This window comes from Spermophilus citellus (assembly GCF_964194105.1).
Source record: "Spermophilus citellus genome assembly, chromosome: 1".
NCBI lineage: Eukaryota > Metazoa > Chordata > Mammalia > Rodentia > Sciuridae > Spermophilus > Spermophilus citellus.
The window spans coordinates 2,293,600-2,317,423 of NC_138182.1; positions in this window are offsets into that span (position 1 = coordinate 2,293,600).

A 23,824-nucleotide genomic window follows, 5' to 3' on the forward strand; every position below is an offset into this window, starting at 1 on the left:
ACAGCCTGTCCTGGGGTGGCCTGCTCCCCTGTCCTCTCCTAAACACACACACAGCATGTCCTGGGGTGGCCTGCTCCCCTGCCCTCTCCTACACACAGACACAGCCTGTCCTGGGGTGGCCTGCTCCCCTGTCCTCTCCTACACACACACAGCCTGTCCTGGGGTGGCCTGCTCCCCTGTCCTCTCCTACACACACACACAGCCTGTCCTGGGGTGGCCTGCTCCCCTGTCCTCTCCTACACACAGACACACAGCCTGTCCTGGGGTGGCCTGCTCCCCTGCCCTCTCCTACACAGACACACAGCCTGTCCTGGGGTGGCCTGCTCCCCTGCCCTCTCCGACACAGTGCAGGGGACACCCTTCCTGGAGTCAGCAGCTGCCTGCAGGCTGTCCTCTGAGCTCCCTGGTGTCATGGGCAGCTTCTCTGGACCCTGGAGACACAGGAGAAGCTCCGTGTCACCTGTCCCCGTGACTGTGGGGAAGAACACTGGAGACACAGCCACGCGAACTCCCTCCTGCTTCCCTTGTCCCCTTCATGGTGTTCCACCTGTTTCCATTTATCATCCAGAGGCCTGTGATCTCCACAGGGGACATGTGCTTCTGCCCTCCCCAGCTGCCCGGGCAGGAGGGCCGGCCCCACCCTGCAGCCGTGGGCTCCCCCTCAGTGAGAATCCAGCTGGCAGGAGCTATGCTCGCCTCCAGTGCCAGGAAGACAGTGAGCCGGTTTCCACCCGAGGTGCAGCCTACCTCCTTCAGGAGACTTCATCTAAAGCCCTTCTGGGTTCTAGCAGAACGTTCTGATCTTGGCCAAGTGAAACTGCTCTGGTGGTGGGCAGGAATGGCCCCCGTCTTCTCATGCCGTCCTGAGTTTCCGACAGAGGACAGAGTCCGTCTGTACCTGCCGCCCTGCTCAGACACTGACCAGGAGTCAGTGCGGGCCCCACGGGCTCAGGGGCTCACCCACAGCACGCTCCCATCCCAGACTCCAGCCTGGAGTTCCGGATCCCAGACCACCAGCTCTTCTTTCAGTCTCGGGTTCAGGGCCTCCACTGACCCTTCAGGTCAGCAGTTGTGGAATGACTTGGGACTTGGGGAACGCTACATTAGGGCTGATATTCAAGAGTACAGGTGGGCACATGGGGGTGCCTGGGCTGCAAGGTTGGCCTGCAGGGGTGGGAGGTGCGCTCCTGGGCCTGACCCCCCACCTGGCAGTGTTCCCCATGGGAAGCTCTGACCGCACTGCTGCAAGGGTTCCGTGATTGTGGGTGTCCGGCAGCAGTCCTGGTCAAGTGAGGCGCAGGCAAGCCGTTCCAAGGACTCCCTCATCCATACAGGGGCTGCAGTGGGACCTGTCCTTGACCAGCGGCCTCTCTGTGCTTCAGGCAGCATCACCTGCTTCTGGCCAGGCGGCAGGTCTTTCCCCTAGCAGGGTGTATGGCGGAGGAGCCGGGCCACAGGACTGCAGCTCGTCCTGAACCAGGCCGGCCGCTCTCAAGGGTGAAATTATGCCCGGGGTCTCCCACAGGCTCGCGCACCTCCCAGCCCAGGGACGGATTCCCACTGGGCCTCCTTCAGTTCCCTACTATTTGCATCTGCTTCCACGGCAGCAGTTGGCTTCTCCACCGCCCTGCAGCCTCTCACTCTTGGGGGCTCCGTCGACCTCCAGAAACACGAATGTCAGGCCCAATCACTTGGCAGCTGGCGTCACATCCAAGCCTTAGAATCTCCTTACGTCAGGGGACAAATCAATCGGAAGGTGATCACTTAGTACATCAGGTTCTCTCACTAAGGAAATGAGAATAGAAAAATCTAGAAAAGAAATCTAAAGATGACAACATGCACACAGACAGACAGACACACAGACACACGGCGTAGGAAGTGCCAGGATGGCTTCTGTGCTGCCTGTCACAGCAAGGAAGTAGATACTGCTGAGGGTTTCAGGGTTAAATGGCAGAAGCGCGAAGTCCATTCACAATGTAGGAGAGTAGCTGTCGGTGGGAGGAGGAGTCTAAAGAAAAGGGGAGTGAAGAGGAGGGAGGAGGAGCTGGCTCAGGAAGGCCACGCCAAGTGCTCCGTGGAGGTGCAGAGGCTGCCGGAGGAGAGGTCTGCGTCCTGCCAGGACCCACAGTGCTGACCATGCAGCGGGTCCGGCAGGCTGGGGGAGGCGGCCTCTGCACCCCGGAGCTTCTCCTCACTGAAGCCTTCCACGCCAGGCTCCCTCCCTGCCGTCCACTCAGTGGGGTCACAGTGGGTTCTGCAGAGCCCTCAGCTGACCCACAAGACTGTACCCACTGTGTGACGAGGAACTAGCAGCCCCAGGCCCCCTGGCTGCCTGCACTTCAGTGGCCGGACTCCATGTCACCTCCCAGCTCCAGGTCCCCTAAGAAGCCCCCCTCTGGCCCCAGGAAATGTGAGGGGCTCCTCTGGAGCTGTGGGACCATGGCCTTCGTGTCTAGGCTGGGGCGTGTTAGAGAATGGAGAGGGCCTCCTCATAATCACACCAGGGCCGCAGGCCTGAACCAAACAGGCCAGCACCTCAGCCCTCGCAGAAACCGGCCCTTCCCCAGCTGGCCTCTGGGTGAGCCGGGCAAGACACAGGGAGAGAGGGGCTGGGGTGCACCCGCAGTGTCTGTGACCCCAGCACGACCTGCCCAGCCCACCCTGCAGGCCTCCTGAGTTGAAGGATTGAAGTGTTCAACAGCCACATGGTGTGGCACCGATCACCAGATGAGAAGGACGTGGTGCCACACGGACTCTGAGAGCCCAGACATGGGGGTGCTGCCCATCCGGCTGTTGACCACTGGCCCCAGGAAGTGTGGCAGCAGAGCTGGGGCTCAGCAGCGTGCGGAGGTTTGGGTGGACCGACCCACTCAGGAGAGCTTTCCCTGTTCTAACAACTGATTCAACTGCCCTTGACCACAGCCCTGCAATGAGTCAGGAAGTAGAGAAGGTGACACTTTTGTGGCCTGAGAAACCACACACAACTCAGCAGCTAATTCAGCGCATGCATCTGAGAGCAGTCGTGCACCCGCAGCCCAGCCAGGTCACGTGTTACCCTCAGTGGACTCTGGGGCATGGTCAGCGGACAGCAGCTGAGGGCGGCCGGCGGGCAGCTGGTTCAGTCTCCAGGTAGGGAGGAAGACGCAGGGCCTCTTTGGACTGGGCTCAGAGCAGGACAGTAACACTCCCACCACATTCTTCAGCTGCCTGGGACGCGAGGACTAGAGACAGAGCACTCTTGGTGGGAAAGCACTGCGGCCATCTTGCCTTCTACCAAAACTCAGTGACGAAACCAGGCCCGCAGCCCCCAACCACAGTGGGGCCCGGGAAAGGGGCGGGGGCCTTCTCTTGGGATCTAACTTTCCATCTACAGATTGGAAGGGCTGGAAAGGATGGCTCTTCTGGAAATTGTTGTCTGCCACCAAGAAGGAGAACTTAGGCCAGTGGGGAAGACTTCGATTGTGATTTAAGGTGCTTACTTATGAAATTAACGGAGCCCAGGTGTCGTCTTCCTTCCTGCTTTCAGAGGTGGCTTTGAGAGTTTGTGCCCTGGGCTTGTGTGGGCCTGACTAGCCACTGAGCCCAGTTTTGCAGACAATCAGAGAGGTTGTGTGTTGATTTGACACAGTCACAACTGACGGGCATCTGGGAGATGGGGCTCTTTAACAGAAAAAAGGACTGGGTGGGCAAGAGACCGCGTCCCCAGTGTAGCAAAAGCCGGCAACCTGCAAAGGACGCGTGGGCTCCACTTATTCTTCAGGTCATTAGACCTCTTACAGCAAAATGCAGCCCCTTCATTGCTTTCTGAATCCAGCCTTGTGAAGCCAGAATCTCACTGTCCTGCCGCCTGAGTGTTCTGAGGGGGGAAGAACCCTTCCCAAACTCCCTCTCTTTCCCTTTCATGGCTGCCCAGACCGCTACTGTTGGCCCCCATCTTCCTCCCGGGAGACAGAGGCCTCATTTGCAGGCCAAATCAAGGAGAAAATAAAAGGACCAGGCTCCAAGTGAGAGCTCAGAACCGATGTCCCTGTGTGGAGCAGCAGACCCAGTTGGGGAACTCCACCTGCCTCCCAGACCTTGCAGGCAGACAGAGCCACTTGTAAGCTAGTGTCCAGCCCAAGAGCTGGGAGTGGACCTGGGCCACAGCAATGCCCATCTCCAGGGGAGGGGCAGGGGGAGGGGCTCTGGTGGCAGGGACTGGTCCTGCCTCAGACACCCTGGCTCAGACTGTACCACTACTCAGGCCCAGGCCTGGGGAGGCCACACAGGACGAGAGGAGAGGGCCGGAAGGGCGGGAGCAGGGAGCAGGGGAGGCTTTGAGCAGCAGGTCCTCCAGCGCCCGAGGGCCTCTGCCCGCCATGCGGGGAGCAGGCGGGGGCTCCTCGATGCGCAAGGCCCTCCCGTGCTGTGCTGTCCCCGGGTCCTGTCACCCACACCAAGACTTTAAAGTTTGGGATTCAGGGGTTCCGGTCTGAAGCTCGGCTTCAGGGGGCTGTGGCCCTGCTTCTGGGCTGCAGACCTGGGATCTAGCCTGAGCACGAAGAGGGGCCAAGCCACGGTCCTGACTCCCTCTGTCTGAGAGACGGAGTTGGAAACGGGCATCGGGCACCGCTGTTCACCAGCAGCAGCACTCAGGACCGACAAACAAGGAAGCAGGAGTGGCACTGCCCTCGGGCCAGCGGCCGCCCCATCACGGCCAGAGCCCGCCTGGGCCTTCTCCTGCAGCACCCCCAGGAGAGCAGCACCCAGACTCCATCCCCTTCCTCTCCCTCACTGGCTCCAGCACCAGGCTCTCACAGGGCACCCAGGCGCTTTAGAGTGGGAGGCTCAGGTGCCCTGAGCCACACACAGCAGACAGTCCTCACATTCCAGAAGCTTCTCTGTGAACGCTGCTCCTCAGACCTATGATGCTTGAGAGCAGATTCTGCCGGGTGGCCCCTGAGAGAGCCTTTGCTGTCCTCTGGGAGCATCACTTCCCACCGCACACACAGGCACAGGGACCTTTAAGAAAATCAGGTTATTTGTGTATTTTTTCCAAAAGCTGACCTGCCTGAAGGTGATCCTGTGGCCAGGGCGGCCCACAAGCTCCCCGCTCTCCCCTCCACTCCCCCAGTTCACAATCTCCTTTCTCCCAGGACACAGGCTGAAGCACCAGTGCCAGGAGGTGTTTCCAATGAAGTCCCCACAAAAGAGCAATATCAACATGCTGAGAGCGACTACGTCTGAGAACATCATACTTCCTCTGCCTAGCGACTGTGTGGGCCAGTTACACACAATTAAATCACATACCAACTCAGATGGGGGTGGTAACTCATGGTACCGTCAGTAAAATTAGTATCCAACACACAAGTATTTTAATTGCAGGAAAATATAATTGGGGGTCAAGAAATATTTCAGATCCTACATTAAATATTGCATGAAGATAAAACTGAGGGCAAAATGTAATGGCAAAGGGAACAGGGTCAAATTTGTCTATTAAGGAAGAACTTGTTTGTAGGTATTTTTAAGTGGATGATAGTGACTAGTAGATTGTCACGGTGTTTACATAGTACTGGACATATTTAAAAGAGTGATGTTTTATCTTAAAATGCCAATATTTATGATATTTCAGCAATTAAGTCCTTTGCAACTATTGACAATTAGTATTTCTAGATGTGTGCTCACAACAGAGTGGGGTACTATGGCTGGGGTCCCCAGAGGGGGACGTTGTGGCGTTTCTCCATAAAGGGAGCTATTGGGAGGCAGTGGACCTTTAAGAGGCGGAGCCTAAGGGAAGGTTTTTAGGCCATGGGGGCGTGCCCTTGAAGGGGATTATGGGACCCTGGTCTCTTCCTCTTCAGCTTTCTGGCCAAAGTAAGCCATTTGCTCTGCTAGGGCTCCCCACCATTGCCATCTGGCACCTCCATGAGATGCCCAAGCAATAGGTCTGCCTGGGCTTAGACTGGAATCTCCAAAACTGTGAGCCAGAATAAACCTTTTCTCTTTATAAATTAACCATCTCAGGTGTTTTGTTGTTGTAAGGGAAGCTGACTAACACCAAGGGAAGCTCAGCTTGCCGTGGATCTTCCACAAAGGGGTACAGAGCACAGGTGTCGGGGTTTTTAGCCCCCCGTCTCCTCCTGACCAGCAGGAGAAGCAGGGAAAGCACGCCCCGACCAAGACGAGCCAAGAAAGGTAAAGGTCGACTGGCGGCCCGCACCCAGACCTCCCTCGCCGAGGACAATCAGACTCGCCAGGGAGACGGAAGCAGGATCTCGTTTATTGAGGAAGTACTCACAACTTCAGACCGGAAACCCTAACCCTAACCCTGACTGATCGCCAGGAGCCATCCCAGCCACATGTGCGGCCCCAAGACCAGGAAGCGGGCAGCAAGCCACGCCCTACATCTCCCCCTTTTCGTTTTATTAGCAGGTGTTTGCCTTACTCGAGAGTGTGCCTGTCTTAGGTTGTCCCCCTCTGGGGATCTTACCCGTCATTGACTACCACTCTAGCTCTTCGGACAATCCTACCTGCAGGGCCTGCAGGCCCAATGGGAAGCCTCAAGGAAGGGAGATGGCTCTGCTCCCGGCTTACATCTGCACATCCCGGTAGGGGCCGTGGCCAACCTCAAAGGGTTCACAGTCAGTATCTTGTAAGACGGCGTGTTGCTGCCCGACCACCATCAGTTGAACAGCTCTGGCTGGATCCTTGAGAAACTGGAGGAGCCCAGCAGAAACAGCGCTCCTCCTGTAGGAACAGACACAGTCCTCCTCCTCCGGCGGTAAGCAGGTTTGGAGGACTACCGCAGCCAAGGTGTCGAGCTGAGATTGGAGGTAGTGCTGACAACATGGTGCACTGAGGCCAGCAAGTCCAGTTCCCATCCCCGTGGCCACAATGAATGCCACGAGGGAGACAATGAGGAGTCTGGTCACAACCAGGCAAAGCATCCAGAATGTCTTTTCATTTTCACAATCAAAGAATCACATCTCAGTGCAAAAAGCAACACAATACTTTACACATCCCACCCATAACAGGTCCTTCCATAGAACATCAAATGACATAAAAAAATCTCCAATATGTTCTTTAAGCCTAAAATTACCATATACAACTTTAGAACACCAGATTGATATCATGCTCTTTTAAAGCTTCTACCTTACACACCGTATACCTGAAAGATATGAACATATTAATAGCATCACAATTACATTGATGTTTTTATATTAACCAAATTTAGCTTTTAAAGAAATTACATATTTGGATCCATTTTTTTTAATTTTTCACGAGCACTCCTCATATATCTGCCAATCTTCATACCATGTGTATGACATATGGACATACGCACACACAGACATACAACACATAACACAATAGTAAAGGCCTTGTAGCTTTTCACAGGTAAAATCTCTATTGCAATGTTTAAAAACTCCACAGTTGATAAAAAAAAATAGAACTGGTCAGAAAAACATTAACCTAGACCTGTAAGATCAAAATCATGAGCTCAAAAAATGCAGAATCTAAGAAAAAGCAAGGGTCCTAGAAAAAATGATTGGCCAGTAATTAGTAAATACCATACAATTTACTTTTTGGTTTAATCTAGTTTGAGTTCAGGTAAAAAGACAACTTTACCCACCCACCCCCTTTTTTTTTTCTTGATCCTCAGATCGGTCTCCTACTGAGCTTGCAGGCTTCTCCCATTTGTATTTTAGCTTAAGTCCTGGCTGAGGTCTGGAAGGAGCAGTGAAAACTGCTATTCTGAGCAGAAGCCTCAGGCCTAAGGCCGTCTTTTAGACACACATTCAGCCAACATCATTCCCAAGAAACAATCTATAATATCAACACATTACTGCTGGACAGAGGTGGGGTGATCCTTACAGAGCAGGGAAGGAAGGCGGGAGTTCCCCAAAGCCAAAGGGCTGGAGGGCTTTGGCAGCTGCTGGGAGTCCCTCAGTCCCTCCTTTTACTTACAGGATCAGTTTCTCTGGTTTCTTCCCACCCCAGGCACCAGGTACGCTCCATATCTCCTAACTTTTCAGGAGTCACAAGATGGCGGAGAATTTCCATGGGGGGGTGACAATATGGCGGAGGCGGTTCTCCGTCCTGGCCATCTACCACGTGTCCCAGGAGGTGAGGGGCCAGGGGAGAAACAGGCTTTGAGGGCAGATAATCTCCCTCTTCCTCACCAACTGTTCTGTGTGGTCCCAGGTGGTCCAATGCCCGAGGGCGGAGTGGGACGGGACGGGGGACGCAGATGTCCAGGCGCAGGCGGGGCGCAGGGTGGGCCTCCAGACGGCTGGCTTGGCTCCCTCCCGCAAACTTCTCCCTCCTCCTCCCCTCACCATGCTTAGTGTGAGGTTGCCCCACCTTTCCAGGGACACCCTTACCTCGAAACTCACTTGGCTTGGCTCGCTGATACTTTCTTGTGTCCCTGTTCCGCGTCCGTGTTCGGCGTCCCTGTTCAGGCATCAGATGTTGGGATTTTTAGCCCCCTCCCCGTCTCCTCCTGACTAGCGGAAGAAGTGGAAAAGCATGCCCGACCAGGATGAGCCAAGAAAGATAAAAGTCCCTCCCTCGCTGGAGGACAATCAGACTCGCCAGGGAGACCAAAGCAGGATCTCGCTTATTGAGGAAGGACTCACAGCTTATATACTGCACAGCAGCCAATCAGGATAAAGGTCAGGGGGTGGAGCAAGTTCACGTGTACACCCTCCCATGGTCCATAAGGGAAGACAAAAGCTGTCCACGAGGGCAGAAGAGTCCTGGACCTATCCTGGAGATGGTCTGCCTTTTCCCATCCCCACCTGATCGCTGGTCGCTGATCGCCAGGAGCCATCCCAGCCACACGTGCGGCCCCAAGACCAGGAAGCAGGCAGCAAGTCACGCCCTACACACAGGACCAAGGAGACTTCCCAGCATTTCTGTTATTGATGGACCTCCCGCTCACGCGGCATCTGAGAGGGTGCCACTCTGCTCTGTGCTGACACGGAGTGCGGGAGCTTTCAACGCACCAGGCCAAGAAAGAGGCACCTCATAAGTGTGCTCCCTCGTGATCTTTCCTGGTCACAGTGGCTCTGGGGGTGGGTCCCAGGGACCTCTTCCCCCAGGGTTCAGCTGGTGGTCCCCCAGAACAGGCATCTTGCAACCTGTGGGACTCCCAGGACAGAAAGCCATCCGTAGGCATCGGCCATGTTCCTGACAAGCCAAACAAAGGAGGTGTGAGCCCAGGTGAGGACCTCCTGAGGGTCACAGGCAGAGGACACACCGAGACTTCGCCAGCAGAGGAGGGACCCAGGTGCATCACGGCAGGCCAGAGCTAAAGGATGACCAAGGGCTGTCCCAAAGGCCTTGGGCACTCATCCAACACAGACAGGGCAAGAGCGCCTGAGCTGGAGGCCCAGTCAGACGGCATCGTGAGGGCCCCGGGCAGAGCTAGTGCGCTCCTCAACACCTCGGGAGGCACCAGGCAAGCCCCATGGGGCAGAAGGGCCGGCTCGCCTAGGCCTGGTCCCCAAGAGCCTCTCCCCCGGTGCCACTTCTGCTCCGCGAGGCCTCCCAGCCACGACCCTTCCTCGAGCCAGCGACAGGGCCCCCCATGTCCCTTAAGACCCCCTGCCTCATCCGCCGCTGGTCCTCAGAACCCCCGAGGGTGTGGATAAAGCATGGCCCAGGCTGCCTCTTTGCTCAGGCTTCCTAGGGTCAGTTTGCCTGGGCATTGTGAGGAATCCGAGAGGGACACGTCCTCGTCCCGTTTCAACCTGGGGAACAGTAAGTTCCAGGTCTTCTCCCCCTCAGCAGACTCCCAGGTGCCAGGGCAGGACTGAAGAACTAGGAAGCTCTCCACTGACCCTTCTGCTGGGCGCCCACAGCTTTACCACGTCCTCACTGGACTGATGGACAGAGGCCACTGGGAAGGACGCGCAGGGGGGGGGGGGCAGTGAGCGTGGAGAACATCTCTCCATGAGGCTCCTTGCCATGTGCAGACACGACTTCCAAGGAAAACGAGGGGACACGGCCCCCAAAGTCTGGGTGGCTTTTTAAAAAGCACTTTATTTTCTCAAAGCACTTTTTAAGTGAAACAGGCAGAGTCTACTGTGGGGTGCAGCGGCCTTGGAGAAGAGGAGAGTGGGTTGGAGGGGGCTGCGGGTAGGACCGGCTGAGCCCCGCAGCTCTGCAGGCAGGGGGAGCGACCAGGCGTCCGAGCTCCTGCACACGCGTGCTGTCACCTGGGGACACGCACACACGTCTGCACACGCACGTCACATACATCCTTGCCACTCAGCTCGCCCGCTGTGGCCCGTGTCCCCACATGTCTCCGCCGTGGCCAGCGAGCCTGATGTCAGCCCCTGGAAGGAGGAAGAGTCATCTTGGCCCGGGGTTCCAATCCATGGTCACCTGCCTCCAGGGGTGAGGGACAAGACTCCCTCTCCACGGGCAGCCCATGGCCTGCTTCCTCCAGCTGGACCCTGCCCCCGACGGTCTCCACTGCCTCTATTAACATCATCGTGGAGGAACCCACTGAGGAGGTCGGAGACCCCCAACCAGCCACTCCCTCCAGGCTCACCTCGGCATTGACCAAGCCTCAACAGGAGCCTCCAGGGTACACTGCATATCCAGACCACAGCATGGCCAAGCAAGGACATGCCCAGGGAAGGGAGTGGCTTTCCCAGGAGCACACAGCTCCTCCGTGGCCATGCAGAGACCCAAACACCCCTCGGCCCCCTCCAAACCACAGTCTGGCCTTCACTGCTGCTGCCGGCAACCCTGGAGAGGGCCAGGCCGGTGGATTCCCACAGTGGGTCTGGGTTTAGTACTACAGCCGTCCCTCAGACCCGTGGGGATGGGTTCCAGGAGCCCTTGGATACCCGAGTCTGTGGGACTGCAGTCCCTTACATTGAAGGCCTGGTATTCACAGGGAGTCCCCACGGCCCTCCCTACGCTCCACGGCAGTATGACAGTCCTTCTGTGGTTCAGGGGAAACGGCGAGAAAGCGCCTGTGCGCGGCCATCGTGTATGCGACTTTTTTCCACTATTTTCAACCCATGGTTGGTTGAATCTGTGAGTACAGAACCCACCAAATGGAGGGCCATCTGTACGTTTTATTGTATCATTTCACATTGCAAAAATAACACACGCTTATTGCAAAAGCATTACAATGAGAAAATGCAAAGAAGGTCACCCAAAGAGAAGCGCAGTGAGCAAGGGCAGAGCCTCCTGGCCAAGGGCAGAGCCTCCTGGCCGAGGGCAGTGCCTCCTCGCCGTCTCCTGCAGTTGTCCCTGGCCAGCACTCAGGTCCCTGGTTCCTGTAACCCATGGTCCATCGTACAGTGCAGCAAGATCATTTTAGAGGGAAACTGCATTCACGTGTCTCATCATCATATATTGCTACAACTGTTCTATTTTATTATTATGGTTGGGAATTTTTGCCTGATTTATAAATTAAACATCCTCACAGGTGTGAATGTACAGGGAAACCACGGTGCACATAGGGTTTAGTCCTGCCCACAGATTCAGGCATCCACTGTGGTCTCAGACATGTCCCTGTGGAGGCAGAGTGACTACTGACTGCACAACATCAGTTAGTTCAGTGTGTCGACGTGGCTACACCACGGAGCCCAGACACTTGGCCAAACACCCGTCTGGATGTTGCTAGGAAGCATTATTTAGATTAAACCAACTTTGAAGTCAGTGGACTTCTAGTTCAGCACATGACCCTCCATACTGTAGGCAGGCCTCGCCCATCAGTGGAGGCCCTGAAGTCTGAAGCCCCCGAGAAAGAAGGGTGTGCTTCCAGACCACCTGGGGTCTCAGAACTGCAGCATCCCCTTCCCTGGTCCCCAGCCCGAGGCTCCTTCAGGTCAGTCACGTGAGCGACCTCCTTCACATACACAGTTACACACACACACACACACACACACACACACACACACACGGCCTGCGGCTCTCTCTGGAGAACCTGCTACACATGTACATACGTGACCTCTAGAGAGGCCCAGCCAACGTCGCTCATGGACACCATCCTTTGCTCTGCAACAAACACTCCCCTCCTCCCACCCCTTCAGTGGCTCCACAGAATTCAGCTGCAGGTGGCCAGGGCAGCTGGGCCAGGGCGGTGATGTCCCAGATGGGGCAGCTCCCCGGCTCTTCTGTGTTTCCTACAAACTCCCTTCCGAAGCACTAACAGGCACAGGCACAGGCCCAGCCGGCGGAGTGCCCTGGGCCAGGAGGAGAGTCCGCGGCGGCCCTGAGGTCCAGCTCACTGCCCCAGGAGCCCTGAGCCGCACTGCTGGGCGCGAGAGCAGGGAGCACCCCAACTCTGTCTGCTTCCGGCTGCTCCCTAATTGATGATGTAACTCTCAGGACAGGCATATTGCTGCACACACAGCGCTTTCAACCGTTTATCACAATGTTGATCTTTATTTTAAATATAAATCAGGCAATCATTTATGTCTTTTATGCTCTTTGTATTTATTCAAGAATATTTAACTGTAGACAAAAAGTGACTTATTCATTATTCATCCCCAACAAGGCAAGTGTGGCATTTGAAAAGGCTGACATTTGAGCTTTTTGCCAACACTAGCAAAATTATATCCTTCCCATTGTAAATCAATGAAGTAGAATCATCGTGCACAAAGGAATTAAATTGCCTTGTCACTTTAATAAGGCCACCTTACACACAGCCTTCAACCAGGCCATTGTGCAGAGAGACGGTGAATCCTCCGCCCGGCCGCCTCGCGCAGTTGGATTTCCAATTAAATGAGTCTCCAGGACTTCCACACCACCCCTGTCCTCCCCGAGAGACAGTCCAGATGTCCCCACGCGACTCGGTATCGGCGGCACACACACCTCGGGCGGACAGGCACTCTGCCTTGCATGGCTCTTCCCAGCGCTGCCCACCCGGCTCCACCTGTGCCCGTCCCCACCCTGTCTCAGCGCCTCTCTGGCTCCACGTGACGGAGGTGCGCCCAGGCACACACCAGCACCACCCGCACCTCAGGCAGTGATTCTCTGCCAGTTTTGCTTTCACTGAGGAGCATCTGTGTAGCAACAAAGGACGACGCCTGAATTAAACACCTTGGGTGGACGGTCGGGAGGACCAGGAGAGTGGGAACAGAGAGCCTGGCTGGACAGCAGCACAGAAAGCAGCTCCCAGTGCAGGCCACCGCGCCCGCACCTGCCCCTCTGCCAGCCTTATCACACAGAGGAAGGAGGGGGGCCAGGACAGATGGCAGGACATGAGCACGTCTCCAGAAGGCAGAGCAGACACGGGAGCATGGTAGAGCAGGTGCCTGCCGGGAAGGGAGGAGGGCAGACGCAGAGCAGCCCAGGCCACGGGGACCAGGGCCCTGCACCTCCAGGTGAGGACTGGGGGGCTGGGGAGGGCAGAAGTTGCTGAAATCCCGATGAGAACGTCTTCTGATGTCCCCTTCTCTGAGCCCCCAGGGACAGATGGCACCCCCTCCACCTGTGTCAGTCCCTCTCCGGCACTGTGACAGAACACCCGAGGAAATCAGCGTGAAGGAGGAAAGAGGTCCTGTGGCCTCTGCTCTCAGAGCTTTCAGCCACAGTGGCCTGGCCCTGGTTTCTGGGCCCATGTGAGGCAGAGCCTCGTGGCAGCACCAGTGGTGGAGCAGAGCTGCCCACCTCGTGGTGGCCAGGAAGCAGAGAGCGCTCGCTGTTCTACCACAGCCCTGCCCCAATCCCAGTCAGCTAGGAACCACCGATGAGTTAGCCCTTCATGGGGTCAGAGTCCCCGTGACCTGGTCACACATCCCAGAGGCCACACACCTCTGCACCGCTGTGTGGAGGGCCAGCCTTCAGCACATCATCTTTCAGGGACACTCCTGACCCAGCCACAATAGTTCTCTCTGAAAAGAGGAATTTCACGATGGCCAAGACCAAACATGCTCAGAGCCAAAGGAAGTGATTCTCTTTTGGCTGGGCCAGGTCAGCCAAAGGGCAAGCAGAGCTGGGCTCTTCCCAAGGCTGTGTGAAGCCCAGTGCTCACCCAGCCCTGGGACACGGCCTGTCCTGCAGGCCCGGCCCCTGCCACACCTCCAGCCCAGGTGTTCGCAGCCGGCTTCTGTGGCCCCAGGCTTCCTCCAGCCTTTGGAACGACGCGCTTTCCCTACAGAAGAGAGAGCAGGTCTCACGAGCATTCCTGAGGCCGACTGCCAGCAGAGGGGCAAGACCAGCAGATGAGGGGCTGGGGGCCGACCACCACCTCACACCTGCACACAGCACACGGCTGGCCACTCCACAGGGACCCCTGTCCTTCACCACCAGTGAGGGGTGATAGCCAGGAAGACGGGAGGGTCCTCGGGCTGCAGGTCCTCTCAGGCTCTTCAAAGTGAAGCCAGATTGAAAGTTAGGTAGTCAGTGTAGTTAGGTAAATCAGGGTCTAATACCGAGTGAAATCTAAAATGGAGACCATGCTGGGAATGACTCAGGGAAACGCAGGACAATTCTTGGAATGTTAATGAAGTCCCGAAAAGGCCCTAGGCCAAAGTCCACCTCATAGTCCACCCCGGCCATCGTCATTGTGCCGACACACCTGGCACTGCTCATGAAGAGGGCATACAGAGCTCGGGGACGGCGGGGTGGGGCTCAGGAGACCCCTGCCCAGCACGCCGAAGCCCTGGACTCCACAACCGCATCACAGAGAAACTCACAAGGACCATGTTGCACAACTCCGCAAGCAATTTTAAAACCTAGGTGAAAAGAACAATTTCCTGAGATTTCTAAAATCGTCCCGAATAAAGATAAAAAGCTTAAACAGATCTACTTTCACAGACCAAATAATATCACTGATGAACCCTCTCAGAAGGTGAAGCTAGACAGTGGCATGGGGACCCACTAAGAAACCACAAGGATCTCAGGGTTACAGAAGTGGCTCTAGAGTGTGGAAGGAGGGGACTCCAAATGCAGTCTTGGAGCAAGTGCGACATGGATATCCAAGCCAATAAAAACCTCAAAAGGGAAACTACAGATTTATATTTGTAAGAATATCCATGCAAGAAAAATAAAGTAAGATGTCAGCAAACAGAATCATCATGTCCAAGTAGACCATTCTGCGAATGAGAGGCCGGGTACACAGTAGAAAATCGATACGATTTACCATATCAGTAACAGGTTTAAGGAAAGAATTATCAAACATTATCCATTAGATTAAAAATATACATATGCACAGATATACCACATACACACCTATGTATAGACCACTGTGTTACCTAAATACACACACGACATCTCCAGGTACATCTTGTATAGACACGAGGAAGCACTGGTTTTGTAGTCTCACTACACATGGGTGTGTATGTAGTGATGGCACAAGTATACAATCAATCCCTCAGTCACATGGTTCCCAACAGGGAACAAAGAGGCGCTTCTCACTGAGGTCACAACAAGGCAAGGACCCCTGCCACCTGAGTCCCGACTCAGCTGTGCAGACACGGGATGAAGTGTTTCCTGGGTGAGGAGGGGCCATGAAATGGACATAATCTTGGAAAGAGACAAAACTTGATTTGCAGATGACGTAACAATAGACCTGGAAAAACCAAAGAGGTTCAATTCTGAAAATAACAAACAATTCAAAAATCGGCACATCATAAAATGAACCCACGAAAATCAGTGTCCTGAGGGCAAGCACACACAAACTGAAGACTCGAAGGAGGAGACACTTACCTGGGAGAGGAGCTACAGCAGGTGAGGCACTTAGCAATTTCAGCCAAATGAACGTGAAGGTGATTACGAGCAGAGCTCAGAAGCCCAGGTGAGGTGTGCTCCACAGACAGCTCCCCACCAGGACCTCAGTCTTCCTGGAGAGGATGCGTGGGCTGAACGGAGTTTCCACAGGTGCTCGTCCTGCTCCTAAATAAGTTGGCTTTGAAGTTTAAATGACTAATTAGACTTGATAACAGCCAGAAAAACTGAGGGGCAAGGCAGGCGACACACCAGATGTTCAAATTTAAGAAGCCTCGACCATCAAAACCAGGCGCTGGACAGACCAACCAAGAGCACAGAATCCAAAGTCCAGGGACAAACTCAAGGTGGCTGGAAACACAGGGCCTGACCCAGGCGGCACCCCAACCACTGGGAAAGGCAGGCCTCTGACGGTCCCGCCTGCCGGGGTGACCGCGTAGCCCCCGGCAAGCAGGACGGTCCACGGCTCACACCAGTTCCCGGAATAAGCACCAGGCCAGGGGTCTGAGTGGGAGAGTACTGGAAGGAACAGGGTGAGGCCTGAGATCTGCAGGTGAAGGGCACGAGGAACATCATTCATGATTTAAATCCGTGATTCAAACGTCGCTTAGTCTGACAGTAGAAATGTCTCTTAACTTCTGAAAACACCAGCATCAGATCAAAACACAGGAGAGACCCTGGTAGAAATCACATGCAACACATCTCGGAGGAGGGGCTGATCGCCCCGATGTAGAAATGCCCTTAAGTGAAGGAGACCAGCAAGATCAAACGCCGAGCAGACGCACAGCTGCGGCTCCTGGACACAGCACACGGAGGCCTGTGCCATGGGACAGGACGCTCGGCCCCACGCATACCTGCAGACCACACCACATGAGGAGGCCCCCCTACTCCCCATGCCGGCAAAACCCAGGCAAGGCCACACCCTGATGGGCAAGGGAGTGGACGCTGCACCTCACAGAGCCAGTGCCCAGTCGGCTGCGGAACCTTGGCCTCCTCCTCCCCCGGGGAGTCCTGCCGCTCAGGCGAGCCCATGAAGTGCGCAGTCAGATACAGTGATTTGCTCCGTGTGGCATTACGTGCAATCGCAAACCTCAGTTTCCCAAGTGCCCATCGTGGGCAGAGTCACAGATGACGGTGCAGCCAGAGAAGGAGGACTTTGAGCTACAGAAGGGAACCTATCCATAAAATAATGAAGAGAGATTTCCAGAATGCATTTTTATGTTAAAGCAAAATACAAAAGAGTGCGTGTAGTGTAGTACCTTTGTGCCTGCCAGGTTAAATAAGAAAGACAAACATAGTTTTAAAAAGCGATTGCACACACAGACACAGTAGACTACACACCCACGCGCATTCAGAGAGGAGCAGGGTAAACAAAAGATCATCGCAGCCTCGGGGCTGACTGGGAAATAAAAGGAAAGGAAGGCCCGAGGCCCGTGGATTCTCTGAGGACACTTTTGTCATGTGCTTTTGTCTTCTGAGCATCTACAAGATCAACATTTAAAAATAAGTCAAGAGGGATGTTGAAAGGCACCTCCTAAAACCAAAGAAAGCAGAAGCAGGTGACCCTGAGGCATGACCCCCTCACCACACGGTCACCTAGGAGCAAAACCAATGCCAGCCATCCGGAACCCAGCGCTCTGGCTGCACACACTGTGGTCGGTATCCAAGGACAATGATCACTGCAAAGAAGTCTTGAATTTGCTGAACCTGGTTGTCGCCTCGGGGCGTGGTGAAGTGCCCCTGGTGCCATCCTCAGTACCACAAGAACCTATCTGCAGTTGTGGAGGTGTACTGTGGTGCCTCTGGAGTCACCCTGTGCAGGCTGCAGCCCGAGGAACAGCACAGTGTGGGAGGCCGGAGACCCAGATGCTCCCTGCAGAGGAGGGGCCTCTGCAGGAGGAGCTGGCCGTGGTGCTGCACATGGATTGGGGGGTCAGGAAAGAAGAGTGGCTCCCAGCACCGTCCATCCACGGGCAGGAGCGGCCACACTGCAGTGGACACAACACCCAGGGCCCAGCCCTTACAAATGCCTCTCCAGGCTCAAGTAGGGAAGCCGTCTTGGAAAATCAGCTTGTTCCAGACCTGGGGCAGGATGGACGCAGAGAGAGCGTGGACTGTTTCACGTCCAAGGCAGAGAACACAAAGGTCTCCCGGGCACATCGGAAAGATGCCAGATCTCCACCAAGAGGTTCCCTGGCCACACGTGAAGCACGTGGCCTCAGAAAGAACAAGAGGGCACGAGGCTACACACTGAATTAGAAGAACCCGAGAATTCAGAGAGGGACGGCTCCTCCTCCCAGAAAGGGCCAGGCAGACTGGGAGGGAAGGGTCCGCAGCCCCCTTCTGCAGGCCCTGGGGGACACTGCAGGGACAGGACATCCCTCAGCCCACTTCCACCCCTCCCTTGCTCCAGAGGGGAAAGGCAGTCAGGCCCATCTGGCCCAGCGATCGAGGGGCAGTGGTCTCTGTCCGAGGTACAGGAGCAGGCAGCATCCCCAGGCAGTGTCCTCTGACCCAAGCCTGCCCACAGGAGGGCGAGACGGACACCCTGGACACTTGGCAGGACAGCTGCCTGGCCCCCTGGGAAGAAAAGGTAGAGGCTGTTTTAGGTCAAAGGAAGCAGAGACGCATCTGAGCGAGCAAAGTGTGTGGCCATTATGGCCCCCAGGGTGAATAAAAGGCCCCTTGTGGCAATCGGGCAGGGCAGTGCCACGCACACCTGGCTCGCTGGGTGGCCAGAGTGTCACAGTGAAACTGGACAACGCCCGCTCCTGGAAGACAGAGGCCCGAGTGCTGGCTGATGAACTGTCCCAGGCCCAGTGGAGCCTGCGTGTGCGTGAGCAGCAGGGACATCCAAGGGGGGTGGAGAGAGCTGCTGTGGTCAGCCATCTGGGACACAGGGAGAGGGCCCGAGGCGGGAAGGGCGTCAGCCCGACTGTCGGTAACCAGCACACAACACACAACCTGTGGATGGAGATCGCCCAAGCCAGGGTGCCCGGTTCAAGCCCCGACTCTGCTGGCTGTGTCCAGCCTCTCTGGGCCTCTATGTCCTCCCATGGTGGCAGCAATGATTCCCCCACGGAGGGGGCGGCACAGGGGCATGGTGGTGCACACTGTGGTCCCAGCTCCAGAGGCTGCAGCGGGAGGAGCACTTGAGCCCAGGAGACCAAGACCAGCCCGGACAACATGGGGAGACCCCGCCCCAAAACAAAGCAAAGGCCTGTAGGAAAGGTGCCCGACACAGAGAGTAGGTGGAGGGAGGCACCTGAGCAGGTCAGAGTGCAGGTGGAGGGAGGCACCTGAGCAGGTCAGAGTGCAGGTGGAGGGAGGCACCTGAGCAGGTCAGAGTGCAGGTGGAGGGAGGCACCTGAGCAGGTCAGAGTGCAGGTGGAGGGAGGCACCTGAGCAGGTCAGAGTGCAGGTGGAGGGAGGCACCTGAGCAGGTCAGAGTGCAGGTGGAGGGAGGCACCTGAGCAGGTCAGAGTGCAGGTGGAGGGAGGCCACCCGAGGAGGTCACGGTCCTCTTGTGAGCTCCCTGAAATGAGTGGCCAAACACTCTCAGGGTAGCATGTGGCGACAGGCTCGGCATGGCTGGCGCTGCGTGTGTCGGGGGAGACAGAACACCCAAGGACCTTCCTCTGAAGGGCATTTTAAGGAGACAGCAAATCTCTGTAACGCGGTTACCATAGAGACTGGCCCTTTAAGAAGGTGGGGAGAAGAGATGAGCATCTGCAATCAAGGGCCAGCAGAAATGGGTTGATAGAGGACGTTTGGGGATTAATTTGAAGCAGAATAGATAAGCAGGTTTAAAAAAACCAACTAAAGAAAAGAAAGAAAAGAGCCGGGCGCCGCAGAACAGAGCCACGGTGACGGGCTCTGTGGGAGGGAGGCCGCCTGTCCATGCCCAGGCAGAGCCGGCTGCCCCCAGAGGAGCTGAAACAAGGTGCCCAGCAGGTGGGCAGCAGCAGCCCAGGGCGGGAGGAAGGAGCTCCACGGGGCCCCCCCACTGCCCAGCCCAAGGGAATGGCACCACTGGAAAACTCAGGAGGCAGCCGCCCAGGAAGGGAGCCGTGGGTGAGGCCCGAGGGCGTGGAGGATGCTCCCCAGGTCCCCTGAGTTCCCACCACCGAGTAGGAATTAGGAGAGAGAGGAACTGTCTACAGAGGATTGCTCTGTCCCCTAAAAATACCCTTCAGAAACCGGGCGTCCATACCCTCCTCTCCAACACAGCCGTACCCGCAGCACTGAGTCCCTGCCCCAGACCCTGTTCTGTGTGCCTTTGGTCATGTAATCTCAGGGACGTCACAACATACGGTGTCGATTTAAGAATCATACACTTATGTCAGGTCAGCCTGGCAGATGTCACCTGAGTCACATGAGGCAGCTTCATGGACCCCTGAGAGGTAGAGGTGGGACGTGGCACCTCTTCCGTGATTTCTGTCACATGGGTGTGCAGCCTGGATCTGCTCGTGTGGACGCATCGGTGCCCACCTGGGAACGGGCCTGTGGTCTTCAAAAGGGACCCTCTCAGGCAGCCAGGGGAGTCTGCAGAGCCACCCTGGAGGGGCAGCCCCAGAGCCACGAGCAGGGCATTCCGACCCGGGTTCTCTGGGCAGGAAGGCGCTATCAGGAGACCTGGCGAAGTCTGGATTTCAGGGAGGAGGCAGCCAACGTCCAGGCCAACCTGCTGGTGTGGGCAGGCCAGCTGTGGCCCTGGAAGGGCCCCCTCCTGAGGAAGGACACGCTGTGGCGTCCTTGGGGAAAGGCATGTGGCCACAGCTTCTTCTGAAATGGCCCAGTGGGGAGAAACTTTGTTTTCTGCGAGCTTGAGAGTGCTTCAAAAGCAGATTGTGAGAAGGAGCAGGACTGGGGTGGTGGGTGGGGGCAGGGGACCACCTCTAACAGGTCCCCCTGCCAGCTGACCGTGGGAGGACCCTCCAAGCCAGGCCAGCACAGCCGGGTCCCCAGGAGCAGCAGGGCAGCGCCTCGTAGCACCTAGGGTAGAAAGCTTGTCATTGATTAAGACCACTCAGTGAAAAACCAGAGGACACAGTGTGCCGAAAGCAAGCCCCGAGAGCATGCATCTTTCAAGATGAATGTGCCTGATGCCACTTAGAAATATCAGAGTTGACCTCTTCCCCTTGTCCTTGGCCACCAGGAAGCTCTGCATGAAAGTGTGTGCCTGACTGCCACCCCACACCCACCCCAGGCCACTGTCCCCGATGTCTCGGGCCACTCTTGTTCTGCTCATCCCCACCCAACACAGACTGGCCAGGTCATAATGGTGGTGTGCTCACCCATATTTTCTTTCTTGGTGACTCATCCTTAAAGACACCACATCCTGAACACCCCTTCCTAATCCCAGGGCCAGCCACACCCAGGGAACAATGAGAGTGGGCCTGGACCACAGTGTCCAGACGAGTGTCACCTTGAAGGACACTGGCCCTCTCCACACACAGAGAGAAACGGGGCAACCCAGGCTCAGCAGTAGTAGCTGCCTTCTGACGGAGGCCAAGACGGCGGCTCCTCAGGACGGCGGCCACCCAGTAGGACAAAGCTAGCCAGTGATGATGTCTCTGTGTTTGTCACTGACCCACAAACTCTGCTGGCTCTGACGGGGGAGGAGCAGGGCCTGTGGAGTCCTCACTGCCACTCGTCCCCTCAGCCACCACTGGACACTCTGGGGACACGCCAAGAGAGAGACAGCAGGGCGACTTGTCCAGTCAGCTGCCGCTGGGCCTTCCCCAGAGCAAGTCTCAATAAGCCCCGTCCAGCGCTCCATCTAAAGCCGGTGTCTCCTCCGTCCCTACATCCTGCCTCATTGCCCAAGCACAGCCAGGCTGTGGCCTGTTGCTCAGGTTGCTGACATCGATCTTATGACTTTAAGTCGTGTTGGTACTAGGCCAAATAAACGGCACGGACGTTGATTGTGATGTGCCGAGAGACAAAGACTCTCACAAGGAGTTCAGAAGTTAGATAGATAAAAAAAAAAAAAATCGCCCTCCATGCCTGCACCCAGGGTAAACGCTGACTGGGACTGTATGCCACCTCCTGCATTTACTTCATGGGACTACAACAGGCTGATGCATTCTGTAGAGTTGCACCCCCCTCTTTTGAGTAGACAGGACATCGGAGGATTTTCCATACCATTTCTTGAAAAACGTGGTTTGGGATGACTGCCGCGTCCATTGGCTGTGGCCAACGCCGACTTTCAATGGCGGTTGGCTCTGGTGAGCAGGGCTTTGGAGCACCCTGAACACACACCCAGGTTTGCCCCTCCTGGGACTGTCCCAAGGGGAGTGTCACCTTCTGTTGGAGGTTCACTTTGGAACTGGAACCAGGTGGCCAGGAGTCCTGCTCAAAACAATGACGGGACGGCTCCTGACATGTCATTAAGGTGACAAACAGCTATTACCTGGAGCCATTGCTGAGCATGGTCTGCAAGGTGGCCCCCATACTCAGCGTCTGCAGCAACTTGAAGGCTCCAGGGAGCTGATGACACAGCCTTTGGCTCCCAGGCAAGGCTGCGCCGCCTCCCGTCCTCCCCGCCCTCGGCTGTCTGTGCTCTGGCAGGGAGTTGGTGGTGTGGCCATGCCGTGTCCCACCCCAACAGGCCCCCGAAGAACAAGTGCAGAGTGCTTTGTCCACCCTGTGTTTACAAAGTTCAGGTTTTAATGGCAGCGTGAGTATCCCAGGGAGGGGGGACGATGCCCAGGAGGGCAGCTGGCCACCGAACTGCAAGCTGCACACAGGAGGCGCCAACCACTGGTGTGGAGCCCCACCCCATCCAGAGCCAGGCCCACGTGCTGCTGTAGAGGGCAGCCCCACAGGGCAGGCCAGGAAAGCCAGATGAGGGCTGCGGTCTGAGGTGAGTGGTCAGCACAGAGCTCTCTTGGGGCCTGTCATGAGGAGATGAGGAGAGGGCCACCCTTGGAAGTGGAAGGAGACTCCCGTGGTTGCTGCTGCCGGACACTCTAACAATCCACCCCAAAACGCAGCAGCTGCACACAACCCCATTTCGTCCACTCACAGGCCTGCAGCCTGGGCAGGGCCCAGTGCCCACAGCTCACGTCTGCCCTACACAGCTCGGGTCTCACAAGCCTCCTGGTGGCCCCTCTCCCTGACCAGTGAGGTCTCTCCAAGTGTCTCCAACAGGGAGGCAGCGGGCAGTGGGGGACACCCTCCACCCTGGCTTAGGGCTCTGAGCAGGTCATGACCTTGCCACAGGGTGGGCTGAAAGGTGGGCACATGCGGAGAAGGAAGGACCCAGGGACAAAGCCTCCACAGTCAGAAGAGGCTCAAGGCATTTTTTCAGGAAGTCACCAGGGCCAGGTGCCTGGGGCCTGCACCAGCGGCAGTGGGTGGCTCTAGGGGAGCTTGTCTGCCCAGAGCCTTGGGCTGCTGCACCCTGAAGGGACAGCACCAGGTGCCCCAGTGCTGTTGGAAAGCAGACCCGAGGCGGGTGGGTGGCTTTTCCAAATGGTGTGTCACGTGGACGGGTAGATCCCGGACCCCAGGAGGAACCCTGACGAGGCAGCAGAGCATTTTAGCAAACCTGACACAGGTTCTTCCGGTCGTTCTGTGAGGGTCCATTCTGCCTGGGCACTTGGCCTCACGCTGCAGAATGAAGACCCACAGGTCCCGGGGATGGAGGCATGGGCTCCCGCACAGTCTAGCCACCATCCAGCTGTGCAGCCGGCCACGCGCCTCAGCCCCTCTGAAGTGGCACGTCCAGGAAGTGAGACCTCGGTGCTGCGGCGGCACATGGCTCCAGGAGAGAAAGGCTGCCTCAGCTTAAAGCCGAGCAGGACGCAGCGCACGGGCTTCTCAAGCCAGGCCTGGCCTTCCACACGGCCCGCCTTAGACCGCCCGCACCCTCTTCCTTCCTTCCTTCCTTCCTTCCTTCCTTCCTTCCTTCCTTCCTTCCTTCCTTCCTCCCTCCCTCCCTCCCTCCCTCCTTTCCTCCTTCCCTCCCTCCCTCCATCCCTTCCTCCCTCCCTCCCTCCATCCCTCCCTTCCTCCCTCCCTCCCTCCCTTCCTCCCTCCCTCCTTCCCTCCCTCCCTCCCTCCCTCCCTCTCTTCCTCCCTCCCTTCCTCCCTCCCTTCCTCCCTCCCTTCCTCCCTCCCTTCCTTCCTCCCTCCCTCCCTT